Source organism: Ictalurus punctatus, chromosome 18, assembly GCF_001660625.3.
Source record: "Ictalurus punctatus breed USDA103 chromosome 18, Coco_2.0, whole genome shotgun sequence".
Lineage (NCBI taxonomy): Eukaryota > Metazoa > Chordata > Actinopteri > Siluriformes > Ictaluridae > Ictalurus > Ictalurus punctatus.
In genome coordinates this window covers 4,509,861-4,524,859 of record NC_030433.2, presented here as the reverse complement: position 1 = coordinate 4,524,859, position 14,999 = coordinate 4,509,861, and positions in this window count along the sequence as shown.

The window sequence follows — 14,999 nt, the reverse complement described above, 5'->3', positions numbered from 1 at the left end:
TTGCCTGGTTAAAGTCAGATCTGTGGCCTGATTAAAGTCAGACTGGTTTTGAGCAGACACTGTACTTTTCCTTTAATGTGTCCTTCAACATCCAAAAGTGGAATATTTGTGTTCTTGTAATTCCATACTAAACTGAAGTGATACATAACTATTTGAAGATGTAAATATTTCAAAATCTGTGCATCGCCATTTGCCATTGTTTTAAATCTGGAATTGGAGCACAGTGTGCACACACTAAACTTTTGTGTCACCCACTCACAATGCAATTTTTACAACACAGTTTGCTAAAATGAGCACACGCCTCCCACATATTGCTCTATACTACATCCTTGTTCAAATTGCAGCCCATTGTGTGGAAAATAATGCTAGAGGACTCAGAAAGAAATATTTTTTCTCTTGGATTTTGGGTGAAACTCTTCATTTTGTTCAAATTTGGATGCGTCCATGCGCATCAACCTGCTTATTATCCTTTTCACCTAACCTATAGTTAGACAGTATCACCCACTTATTAGTTTGAAAACTTTTTAAAAAAAGGTTTTTTTTTTTTTTTACATGTTTATAGTCTACCAAAGCCATTACCCATCTCCTGCTCCAAATGATCAATCATTCATGTTTAAATGCATTTAAATCTGTGCAGAAGTTTTTCTTCAACTTTTTCTTCTTCTTTTTGTTGTTGTTGTTGTTGTTGTTGTTGTTGTTGTTGTTGTTCTTCTTCTTCTTCTTCTTCTTCTTCTTCTTCTTCATATTCCCCTTTTTGTTCTTCTTCCTGTTTCATTTTTTTTGGTGTTGTTGTTATTCATCATCATCATCATCATCATCATCTTCATTTTCTTCTTCTGTTTCTTATTCTTTTTCTTCTTCCATACAGTACTTTTGTTAGTCTTATAGTCCCACATTAATTGTTCACTTCTGTTAAAGATCTAATTAGCATTTAATATTGAGTCAATTAACACTAGGTCCTCTCTCCATTAGATGTTATCTGTACTGTATATTCATTATTGCTGTAAGACTTTAGCCTAGTTACACTGTTAGTGCCTAAAAAAAAAAAAAAAAATTCAAGAGCAAGGGTTTCTTTTCCCACTCACCATTTTTCAGCATCATATAATGAGAAAACGAATGCAGAAGTAATGGAGATGTTGGTGCAAATGCTGGACTCAAAGTTCCAAAATGCAGTGCAGTTATTCGATGCAACTGCATTGACATTTGATTGCACAACTGATTGCAGTGATCTACCAGATTACAAGAGCATAGAGATGAAGAGGTGAGAGAACTGGACTAAAGTGCCGCTGCATCACTCTATCACCATTGAGATGAAACACCAGTATCAAGAGAACGGCACCAGTTTTAGCAAGTAGTTGAATGGCATTGTGGGTAATGTAGGAAGCCATTAACCGATTATAGTGCGAATATACCAGCCTGTCGATGAACAAAGTTGTTAACTATTAAATTAATTTGTATGTTGTTCAAGGTGAATTTTTTTCTTTAAGAATGATGCATACATTGATATTAGTGTTTCAGACTTGATGAAGTAATATGGTTCTTGCTAGTCTTTTGCAAAAGCAAGCACAAGATATAAAGTAGATTTGTGCTAATGACTATTTAAAAACACATCGCAATCTCTAACTTAGGTTACACTATTTCTCATAATCTAATAGTTGATTTGTTGTTCATTATTTGGTCGAATCATCCTCATCACTGTTTATTTTGCCAATTGCCTTTCCACAGACAAATACACCAACGTTCACTTTGATATTTTGAAAAGAATCTGTCATCCACTTGCCCATATTGCTGGACCACAAACACCATTTTAGATACTAGAAATAGCATTAAGCTCCAAATAAATGGGTTTTCAAAACAAATAGAAACCTGCAAGTAAAAAAAAACGGCAAAATAAATTTCCTTGGATGGACATTGGGATGTTAATGGAATCATTGCTCAAAACACACATGGGTTCTGTTCCACAGAGGGAAACAGAGAGACCTGGAAATGTTTGATAAGGCTCTATAATAATAATGACAACAGTTTTCGGGAGCTCATTAATTGAGACTCTTGGAGTAATTGCTTCTCATCCCGCGGGCTGATGCTGTCGTTAATGCCGAGGACTGTCAAACTGACAAACAACAAGTTGTGCAATATGGATTTTTTGTGTGTTTTTGTGTTAATAACCATTATCAGCGCATGGCCACGGGAAACTGTCAAGATGGCGTCAGTGATAAAAATGTTAACATGTGACAAAAAACACCTGCCTGTGAGAGTGACATTTCTATTTGCAAGCGCATCGGTAAGACTTTCATGAAGCGCTGTTAAGCTCTGCCTGAAGGAGAGGAATATTGATTAATGTGAAGGGGAGAAAAAAATAGGTTCCAAGTTTTAGTCTTTCTTCTTGTCCTCAGCTGTATGCCATGCACTTTACAAGCTTAGCTATTCATCATGGCACAGGCAGCCACTCTGAGCTTATGGGGGAAAAAAGAACAATGGATCTCTAACTAACCTTAAACTGACCCATGAAGACACCCAAGGGCGTAGACGATGTAACTTAGAATGAAATTACATGCGGGTTTATTCTCGGATCATAGAGAATCTGCTGCCGTATCTGCGATAATTACACCAGGCTACGACATTAAAAAACAAGGGAAGCTTGATCAGAACAAGAGGAACACGACAGCACTGTCATGAAGAACGTCTGATGGAATGCTAGAGACGTTTCTTTCTCATCTCCCCAGACGCCAGGTGTTGTCGAGGTGATCTGGAGAATGCAAATAGGCCCCAACAACTGCTTCAGATGTAAGCCTTCTTCATTTGTCATAGAATATGTTCATTACCCACTGCTCGGGTCCTAAAATTAGTGTCAGAACAAGACATCCTTGCTGGGTGATGAATTTATTTGCCGCACGTGTTGCCAGAGGTATTCAGATCGAATGCGCCGACGCCGCCTCCTCCTCCTCACGCACGTCCTTCACATCTCTCTGGCTCCGTTCTATATTTTTCTTCGCAGAAATATTAGTCAACAAGTCAGACAGTGAATCCCCAACTGTGCTGCAAAGGACGCCACCCTCCAGATGGTGTGTTAATTTTGCGCTCAATATCAAGGTGTTTCATCTCATAATACAAGGAGGAATATCTGGTTTCAAGCAAAGTTTCACTCTAACCTTGCAGGTTAATAAATACTGTAAATAACAAGCACAATATCAACTTTAATGTTCCAAAGACGGTCAAAGAAAACGTGCGAGTTTAGTTTACATATTAAAAGATATTCTAAGGCGAATAACTCATATCTCGTAGCTACATCACACGAGAAAGAGCACATGAAAGTCAGAAATAAAACACAACATGATGTGCTGTTATAGAGAAATAATCAGCGATGAAGTGGATGGCCATTTCCATCCCGAATATACAGTATCTCACAAAAGTGAGTACACCCCTCACATTTTTGTAAATATTTGATTATATCTTTTCATGTGACAACACTGAAGAAATGACAGTTTGTTACAATGTAAAGTAAAGTGAGTGTACAGCTTGTGTAACAGTGTAAATTTGCTGTCCCCTCAAAATAACTCAACACACAGCCATTAATGTCTAAACCGCTGGCAACAAAAGTGAGTACACCCCTCAGTGAAAATGTCCATATTGGGCCCAAAGTGTCAATATTTTGTGTGGCCACCATTATTTTCCAGCACTGCCTTAACCCTCTTGGGCATGGAGTTCACCAGAGCTTCACAGGTTGCCACTGGAGTCCTCTTCCACTCCTCCATGATGACATCACGGAGCAGGTGGATGTTAGAGACCTTGTGCTCCTCCACCTTCCGTTTGAGGATGCCCCAAGAGGCTTAATAGGGTTTAGGTCTGGAGACATGCTTGGCAAGTCCATCATCTTCACCCTCAGCTTCCTTAGCAAGGCAGTGGTCGTCTTGGAGGTGTGTTTGGGGTCGTTATCATGCTGGAATACTGCATACTGATCATGCTCTGCTTCAGTATGTCACAGTACAAGTTGGCATTCATGGTTCCCTCAGTGAACTGTAGCTCCCCAGTGCCGGCAGAATTCTTGCAGCCCCAGACCATGACACTCCCACCACCATGCTTGACTGTAGGCAGGACACACTTGTCTTTGTACTCCTCACCTGGCTGCCGCCACACACGCTTGACACCATCTGAACCAAATAAGTTTATCTTGGTCTCATCAGACCACAGGACATAGTTCCAGTAATCCATGTCGTTAGTCTGCTTGTCTTCAGCAAACTATTTGCAGGCTTTCTTGTGCATCATCTTTAGAAGAGGCTTCCTTCTGGGACGACAGCCATGCAGACCAATTTGATGCAGTGTGCGGCGTATGGTCTGAGCACTGACAGACTGACCCCCCACCCCTTCAACCTCTGCAGCAATGCTGGCAGCACTCATACGCCTATTTCCCAAAGACAACCTCTGGATATGACGCTGAGCACGTGCACTCAACTTCTTTGGTCGACCATGGTGAGGCCTGTTCTGAGTGGAACCTGTCCTGTTAAACCGCTGTATGGTCTTGGCCACCATGCTGCAGCTCAGTGTCAGGGTCTTGGCAATCTTCTTATAGCCTAGGCCATCTTTATGTAGAGCAACAACTCTTTTTTTCAGATCCCCAGAGAATTCTTTGCCATGAGGTGCCATGTTGAACTTCCAGTGACCAGTATGAGGGAGTGTGACACCAAATTTAACACACCTGCTCCCCTTTCACACCTGAGACCTTGTAACACTAACAAGTCACATGATACCGGGGAGAGAAAATGGCTAATTGGGCCCAATTTGGACATTTTCACTTGGGGGTGTACTCACTTTTGTTGCCAGAGATTTGGACATTAATGGCTGTGTGTTGAGTTATTTTGAGGGACAGCAAATTTACACTGTTACACAAGCTGTACACTCACTTTACTTTACATTGTAGCACAGTGTCATTTCTTCTGTGTTGTCACATGAAAAGATATAATCAAATATTTACAAAAATGTGAGGGGTGTACTCACTTTCGTGAGATACTATATATATATATATATATATATATATATATATATATATATATATATATATATATATATATATATATTTCATGTTATTTCTGAAAAGCATTTTGTGACATAATTATTCATGGTATCAATATTTGAACCCTTTCTCGCAGTACATTGGCGTTTCATTCCGAATGGAAATTTACTTATCGTACATTTTCGATGCGTACAAACTAATGAATCATTTGATTATTATAAAATTAGGTAGGACACTGTTGGGTTTCTGTATGTAGAGTATCATGACTCTGTTTAGCTGCTGGTGAGCAGTGTGATGGAAAAAGAGAGGGGTGTGAGCCCCCTGCTGGCCAAGCAATTCACACTTCTAAACAATAACATTGGTACAGAGATAAAACTGACAGCGCAACTAAAGCTTTTTTTGACAGTAAAACATTGTAGACAACTGCCACAATAAAATTATAGTATTGAAACCCGGTATGCTAGGTGAAAAAAGACACACTTGTGAAAAACTTCAAATTCTAAATTAATATAGAAACAGTAGCATATTATGATAAGCACAAGGACATGGAGCTGCTGACTTCGACAGTGCTGTGATATAACAATATAATAGTTCTGATCTGAACAGTATAATATTTCTGATCTTTTTCCTAGACCTAATGTCCTTTACATAAACTGATGCAAATGTTACAAGTCAGAAGGACTGAAGTTTACACCACAGTAGGAAAATATAGGACGTTAAACACACTGTGCCTCCTGCCAATCATGTATCGTCCGCCAACAAATTGAGGCATCCAGACAGACATCCAGACCCACTCATAGCGGCCAATTCTCTAACGAATTTTATGACCTCTGTGGGCCCATTACAGTCTGCTTCCCACACCAACACCTGTTCAGCAGCAACACTAATCAGTGCGTCCAAAGGAAACATCCCTACAACTCCCACCAGTGATCAACTCTCAGCAACAATCCATCTGTGTGCACATTAGAGCCATGTGGACAGCCAGTGATGATGGAAAGTACGCAGTTACAGCATGTAATGGTAGCAGAGAGTGATTAGAATATATGTTCATCTACCTGATGAGTGTTCTAACTCATGATACTAAAAAAAAAAATTACTAATTAATGTTAAACATGAGGGAGTGTGTGGGTATAGGAAAATAATTAGTGATGAGGTGGTGTGACACCACACAATGTAATAATAATGATAATAATAATAATAATAATAATAATAATAATAATAATAATAATAATAATAATAATAATAATAATAATAATAATATACCAATAATATCACATCCTGACATGTTTGATTCCTCTTATGCCTTAGCAAATTGCCAATGATTACAATTGTTTATTAATGGGAAAAAAAGACACATTAAACATTGGGAGTTACTTTTAACGTTGCGGAACGACCATGAAACGTTTAGGTTAGTTCCTGTCATTCCCCCACCAGCCTCTCTTTTTTCCTTTCTTGAAGTTAATATGATATGCATTCACTAAGAAACTGTCCTGTTCTGACAAATTAAAAAAAAAAATTCTGGACAGATCAAAGTGCTTCTATAAATGCTAAATAAACATCTACTTATAGAATTCTTCCATGACACCATCAATGATATCATCAGTTTTTCTTTGGTTTAGGTTATGTAGAGTGTCTACCATACTAGTTCTTGTGAAAAGGCAGGGGTGGAGGATGGAAATTGCATATATTAATTTTGTAATTTTGCGTTAAATGAAAGTAAACTTCTGTCACACACAGTTTCGCTCTAAACATCCCGGTTCTTATGTCGAGGAACGCCATGCGCTGCTGTTTGTTTTGGTTTCCGTTCGAGTCAGTCTCTTCCCCTGTCCCGTCATTGGTTTGCTGCCTGATTGTGTCCACCTCTTCCATGTTAGTCCTTGATTATTTTGTATATTATGTATATCCTGATGTGTCAATGTATTGTCGCAAAGTCTTATTGTGCATTTTGGATTGTTAAGTCCGAGCTTTGGTTTCCTATTTTATTTCCATTGGCTCTCAGCTCTACGGACCACCTTCCTTGTTGTCATGTTTGTCTACGTTGCCATGTGCATTTTGTTTTGGTCTCTGCCCATGTCTTCATGCACTCAGTGTCCCGTACCTGCAATACCAACCCTTTTGTTATTCTGCTATCATGTTCATGGTCATGACTATGTTTCTGGTTTCTAGGTTTGTCTTTGTTTGTCTTTGTCTTTTGCCAAGTTAACTCTGTTTGCACATCGCCTGACTTCTGTCGGTATTCGGGCTTTGATTCTGCTTCACATTTTGGATTTGTTTGCCTGTTTAACTATAAAGACTCTTAACCTGCAACTGTCTTCATCTCTGCTGCCTGACAGACCCAATTATGATTCTTGGAGTTCCTGCCTCTTGACACATATTACAACTCCAAAGTCATTTTCTATGTACACAGAACAATAAAAATAGACTCACATATTCAATAATCAGTGTCATATTCATTGTTCTTGATGAGAAATTAGTAATCCTATATTAGTTTTCAAGGTCCAGTGATATTTTTCCACTTCAGATTTGACAGATGATGCTTAGAAGCAAGACTGTTGGGTGAAATGTTCACCTCGTACTTAATCTAAGATGTTTTTTTTTTCAATAATAGGAGTATGAAATTACCCTGTAAAGAAACACAAATGAACACATTATTACGTATCATAATCTTTCCTCTGTCAAGGTTTAGGAAGAGATCCTTGGCAGTCTCACCAGGCAATTCGAATAGGATAAAACATTTTTGGACAGCTACCCAACCATTAAGTGAGATCCATTTCAATGCTCACTGGAGCATGTGAACAAATAGGTCTATATAGTGGTCAGGCCCAAAGTAAAAAAAAAGAAAGCCTCTGCTGCAGGCCTGAGTTATTGCATTATAGCTCTGTGGCATTGTGATTTTACGCTCAGCCATGGCACACATAAAGATCAGCCCACAAAGAGTGAGAGAATGAGCCTGTAGTTTTCAGAATTCTCACAATTTCATGTCTAAACTGGGCACAGGGCTACTTTAGTTCAGCCTGAGGGACCATTCAGTGGCAGGTGAAACACCTCAATGACTTCTTTCACACCTTCGGCGTTGCTGTCACAGTGTGAATACCAGACCCGCTCTAGCTTTTCCGCAGGACTTTATCTGGATAGCACAATGCATGCAGCACATGGATGTCTGGGTTGCCTTTGTCCCTCCATCTGGGATCCAGGTGAATGGTTCCTCTTATAATCAGTTGCACAAGAGATAGACTTTATCTAGTTCCGAGGTTTCACCAGTTGGAATGGGAGCCATCCTACCTGTCAGGTCGAATACCATCCATCAACCAATTCCACTAAATTCAAGTTCTCTGAAATTCACAGATTAAATGTTAACTAATTGTAAAGCACTACAAAGTGTACAAATAAATGTTACTGGCTGCAAATTCATGAAGATTTGTATGAAACAATGAACCGTTTCTCATAGAAATACTGTATTTTCCTAATGTATGTAATATATAGGGCAGTATTCAGAATATTAGGTATTCATACTGAGGAGAAAATCGACTCAAGGAGTTGTGTAACATGTCTCTGTATATGAGGAATTATCCCTGCATAAATGATGTTAAGTTGCAAACTCTGCCTGGTTGATTATCTATCTATACACACTATAAAATCACACATTTCTGCTGTTTGAATTTTTCTTTTTCATTTTACATCATCTTAAGATTTTAACATACAATCTTATGCTAGAACTTTTTCCAAAACATTTAAATGGCAGCCCAGATATTGAGGAGTAGTCGCTGTTACATGGAATGAAAAAAGCTACAATTAGCTACAATGGAAGTTAAATTTCAAGTGTGGTCCCCAAAAATTTCACATTTTTTGTAAAGGTTTTATTTATTTATTTATTTATTTATTTATTTATTTATTTATGCTTTTCAGTATTTAAACATGTTACACTGATAGTTTCCCTTACATATACATTTGTACAACCCAATGGGTGTAACATTTCTGTATCCGTATATGGCTACTACTGTACACAGAATGAAAACATTTAATTTGAATAAATAATAATAATAATAATAATAATAATAATAATAATAATAATAATAATAATAATAATAATAATAATAACAACAACAACAGCAACAACATTGTTTGTACACACCTGTAATATTTCGTAGCAAACAAACATGGCCAAAAGTATATGGAGACCTGTGTATTGAAAATCCGATTCCAAAATATTGAATATTTGGATATCCAGAATATTGAGTTGTTCCCCCGTTGCAGCTATAACAGCCTCCACTCTTCTGGGAAAACTTTCCACTAGAGTTTGGAATGTGCATGTAAGCATTTGTGCTCCTTCAGACACAAGAGAGCAAGAGGCTGGGCACTGATGTCAGGCCAGTTCATCCCAAAGATGTTCAGTTGGATTGAGGTCAGGGCTCTGTACAGGCCACTTAAGTTCTTCCACTTCAGCCTTCAATGTCTTCATGGATCCCACTTTGTGTGTAGAGGCATCGTCATGCTGGAATTAGTTACAATGAAAGGAAATCTTAATGCTGCAGCATACAAAGACATTCTAGACTTTTGTATGCTTCCAATTTTGTGACAAAAGTTTAGGGAAGGCCAGCACATGGGCATGATGGTCAGTTGTCCATATACATTTGGCCACATTGTGTAGTTTAATTCTATTTCCCAAAATATGAATAAAGTAGTGTTTATATATATATATATATATATAACTTTAAACAGGTAATTTCCTGTTATTAGATAAGTGGTGGCTCAACAGTTAAGGCTCTGGATTACTGATCAGGAGGTCGGGGTTCAAGCCCCAGAACTGCCAATCTGCCACTGTTGGGCCCTTGAGCAAGACCCTTAACCCTATCTGCTCCAGGGGTGCTGGATCATGGCTGTGCTCTGACTTCCTAACAAGCTGGAATATGTGAAGTAAATAATTTCACTGTGCCGTAATGTATCTGTGACAAATAAAGGCTTCTGCTATTCAATGTAGCATTCCAATCTAGCCCCTGGAAGTAAAAACTTTCTGACTTTTCTGTTTTTTTCTTGTTGTTATTATGAATACTGTATGAATAATGTGCCCCCTCTTCATATCTGTATTTATGTTCATTTACAACAAATTTTCTCTTCATTTAGAATAATGTTTTCATATATTTTGTTATATTTTGTAAATAAATAAGATGAACCTGTATTGAACAATAGGTTGTGGTACCAGCATAATAATGGAACCTCCATCCACACCGATGAAAGAGGATTTCTAAAGGGAATCAGATAGCAATCTTCACTCTCCCTGGCCTCCCTGGCTAACTCTGGATGACAGATTCAGACTTTATATAGATCATAACTGTTTCTCCTTTTTCTGTTTAATTTTTTTTCTTCTTTTCTTTCTTTTTATTTCAGGGGAGGGGAAGACAGTGGTTGGTGATATGAGGTCATTTCTTTTAGGCACCTTCAAACCCGCTTTATTGTTTCCCCAGGTCACGAGGGTCGACACATATCACAGCTATTATTCTGCTCTAACAAATGGCTGCCCGCTCCTTTTGATGTATGGGTCCCTATTTGAGTCACTCCCATAATACTGGTGAAAGATTTTTTTTTTTCTTCCTGATTTTTTCCCCCCGATGATAAATCTTTCTGCATTTATTTTGTCACTAAATCCTTTTAAATCACAATATTATGTGGAGACGTGATTGATAATCACACTTTCGACAAAGAATCATCTTAAAGGGCAGAGTAAACACATCACGCACACCACTTGGGTAATATTTGACATTGTGTTTGATGTTGCATTGGTAGTAGAGATACGTGTGGTAACTGTGTAGATAACGAGAAGTATGGTTCAGTGTCTCGGCTTTAAGGGCCATGTATCTAATGATGCATTCATAATGCATTATGTAGATAATAGTTATTTAGTAATAATTATTAAAAAAAAAAAAAAATTAATACATGCTAAATATACAAATAATCATTTATAATGGATCTATACATTTTTAACATGTAGTGTTAATAACACATTATATCACCAGTTTCATAAGCTTTACATGATACACACTTATATAGACCATTGCAAAGGCTATGAATCCTCCTGGACTGACTTGTGTTAGTAAAATTTGTTTTATTTTAATATTTCATAAGATATTCAATTTATATATATTTAATTTCTAAATGTAGATTATTGACAGACATATGGCGTTAATATCATAAAGATAAGAGATAAAATCTATCATTTATTAGTCATAAATAACTGAAAAATCATTTTAGTATTTGGGAAAGTTTTGTATTACGATTTTTATCTAATATATATATATATATATATATATATATATATATATATATATATATATATATATATATATATATATATATGTTTTGTTATGATGTCCTGATGGAAAACAAGTAATAAAAACATCAATGAATTAATAAAAAAAATAGATAAATAAATAAATAAATAAATAAATAAATAAATAAATAAATAAATGAATAATTCCAGAAGTATTGTTTTATGATTTTTATAATATATTAATAAATATATTTAAAAAAATAAATTAATAAAAATAATGCAATTATTTCATTAATGGTCAAGTTTTATATTGTGATTCCCTGATAATCTTTTTGTTATTCATTTATTTATTCATTTATTCATTTATTTAAAAAAATAAAATAAATAAAGATGTAATGCAAAGTTTATATGTTTATATAGTTATATATTATGTATGTACATAATGCATATGTATGTATGTATGTATGTATTTATATAATGCATGAATCATGGTAACAATTTACAATGCATTGTAAAGATAGCTATAAAGTGTCATGCATTTCCATGAATAATTAAACCAATATGTATAATGCTTTATGAACATCATATATCATGATAAGAATGTGTTCCTAGTGTATTATAGATATGACCTTCATATAAATTTTACTGAAATTTGGATTTGGTATACAAAATGTTTCATTCATTAAAAAAAGAAAGAAAGAAAGAAAGTTTTACCTCTGGCTAGGATTTCAGTTGTGGGTAAATTTGCCAGCTGCAGGGACATTTGGTCTTTAATGAGCTTCTCGTGCTAAAGTTGGGAGCAGGGATTTTGTCTGACTGCATCTGCCATTCAGCGAAGTGTTTTCTCTCTGAGCTTTTCATAAGAATGAGTTCTACTGTCTGGTGTGTTGCTCGGCTTACACACTGGGGCAAACATTTTGAATCCTGCGCTACATGTGCCAAGCTCGGGCCTTACTAAGGAAGCACTCAGGCGAGTTTGTTTAGCTCCCTGCAGCTAGCTTTGAGCTCATTATTGAAAGCCCAAAACCGTACCCCGGCTGGTGAATTATTTATGCAGCCTGCCGCATGGTCAAGGGCTCTTGTGCTTTGCCATGTGTGCAGGATTTTAATTAAATGGTGCCAGTCACCCTTACACGGGCCACTATGACAGACAGGGGGATCTAGTGAAATGTTACACACGTATTCGGGATAGTGCCAACAAGAGAATTGTGTCATGTGATCATAGTGCATCCTAAAGATGTTAAATAGTTAAATGATGGTTTAAATCTATTACAAAGTGAAATCAAAATAGAATTTTGAAAGTAATTAAACCCTAAAAATTGTGTACGTTCCCATCCATGCAAAATGTAAGTAATCAGTCATTTGGCAGCATGCTGTTATAGGAAAATAATCAGTGACATGATGGCATGATGTGACATAAAGTGTATTAGCATCCTATAACATCCTGAAGTGTCTTATACCAGAGCTACTTACCAATGATTACATTATTTTTAATTTGTTAATGAAAGTTATTACCTTTTATGTTGTGTAACAGCCATAAGATAAGCTATTGCGTATGTTATAACAGCTATACAGTTATTCCCTCACCAGCCTCTTTTTTTCCCTTCATCTTGAGGTTAGTAATAATAATAATAATAATAATAACAATAATAATAATAATAATAATAATAATAATAATAATAATAATAATAATAATAATAAAAACTCGTAAATTCCACTGTCCTGAAGATGTAGCGAAAAACTTGACACTGGAGACTCCTCCCATTAATATTCAACAAAAGCCTCTGTGAGTTGTTGCTATAGAAACAATAACATTAAAAGCTATCCTTTCAATTGCAGCTAGAACTACTGTCCGAGCAGCTGTTATAGAACATTCATCAACATCTTCTTGCCAATCAGATTTGATCAGATGTCACCTTCTTGGAAGGAGTCTCCAGTGCCAGCACATTGTAACAATCAGGGTTAAAGCTGTTACTTCTTCACCACATGAAATTCATTTTGCTTTGAGGCTTCTTGCTGACTTGACATTTTTTCTCTTTATTAACTTTAAGAGGGAGAGAAAAGGCAGGTGAGAGGCGGGTGATGGAATGACAATTTAGAACTGCCAGCTTGTTTCAAAACTTTACATTTTCATTTACATTTACTCATTTAGCAGACGCTTTTATCCAAAGTGACTTACAAATGAGGAATTACCTTAAATGTAACTACAAATAAACAAATAGTATGATGTCATTCTTGATTCAATACACAGTTGTATGTGTTATCGGTGTTGCTGTGATATTAAAGTGTTTATAAACCATTTCAGGATGTGCTATTATTGGAAAATAATCAACTTCAAGGTGGTAACGAAGTGTATTATTTCTATAATGATATTTAAAGAATGTTCACTTTAATATAATATACACTCACCGCAAGCTTTAATAAGAACACCTGTACACCTGATCATTTATGCAGTTATCCAATCAGCCAATCATGTGGCAGCAGCACCATGCATAAACTCATGCAGATACAGGCCAAGACCTTTAGTTAATGTTCGCATCAAACATCAGCATGTGATGTGATCTCTGTGACTTTAACCGTGGGATGGTTGTTGTTGCCAGATGGGCTGGTTTGAGTATTTCAGAAACTGCTGATCTCCTGGGAATTTCACACACAACAGTCTGAGTTTACACAGAATGGTGCGTGAAAAACAAACAAAAAAAGAGACACGGTATACAGTTGTTCCTATGAAAATGACTCATCTCATCTTTTCTCTTATCTCTAATGACTTAGTTAATAAATGTTCCTCTTACAGACTGAGTTCACAAAGGATATGATTTCCTCTCAGCTCATGCTATTTGGTTGAACGGAATATTCTCAGATGATCAAAAATGTTTAGTATTAGCTCCGAGGTTTGATTGCCACTGGATCCTCTCATTAGGCATGCAAAAAAAAAAAAAGAAGCATGTACGAAATATATAAATAAATGCAAAAAAGCGCAACAAGTCATTAAATATTTATTCTGGCAGTAATTGGCAAACAGCTGATGGAACAGCGTGAGGTCTCGCTCTCGAGTCCTAAACTCTCAGCTCATAGATGTTTTAAAGCTCTGTGAGTGTTTTGCCAATAATGGGCAGTAGACAACTCCGGCGATTGCAGATGCTGTTTTACTCGTGATACCGATGCAGATACGAAGGAACGGGAAGAATAAAGACCTTAACTCATACATTTCAAATACATCAAAAGTACAATTATCGCATTTGCTTATTGCTGGGAGTGAGAAAAGCAAAATGGGGATTTATACAGGAAGAGAGTAATACCAGATTTTCCTTTCTTTTTCAGAAAGCACACACACACACACACACACACACACACACACACACACACTCCAGACACATGAGGCTTCCGCATGACCTTTTGTCTGAGCGTATCATCACAAACCAGAATCCAAGACCTAATCCAATACCCAGAAGTAATTAGCATAGCATTAACCGAGTACCAGATAATACCCAGCTCCCTATTAGTATTTTTACAGAGCTATGTGCAGTGTGTGCACAAGCAAGCCATTGGGACTGTGTATTGATCATTCGGAAATGTTATAGACACATTAAGGACACAGAAAAACAACCATGGAATAGTGGCAAGGTGTGAGAGAGATTTTACCATGTGCAAATAATGGCTTGTATGATAGTGTATTTATTTGAATATTCAAGACACTGCTGTGAATGTACAGAAAGTACAGAGAAT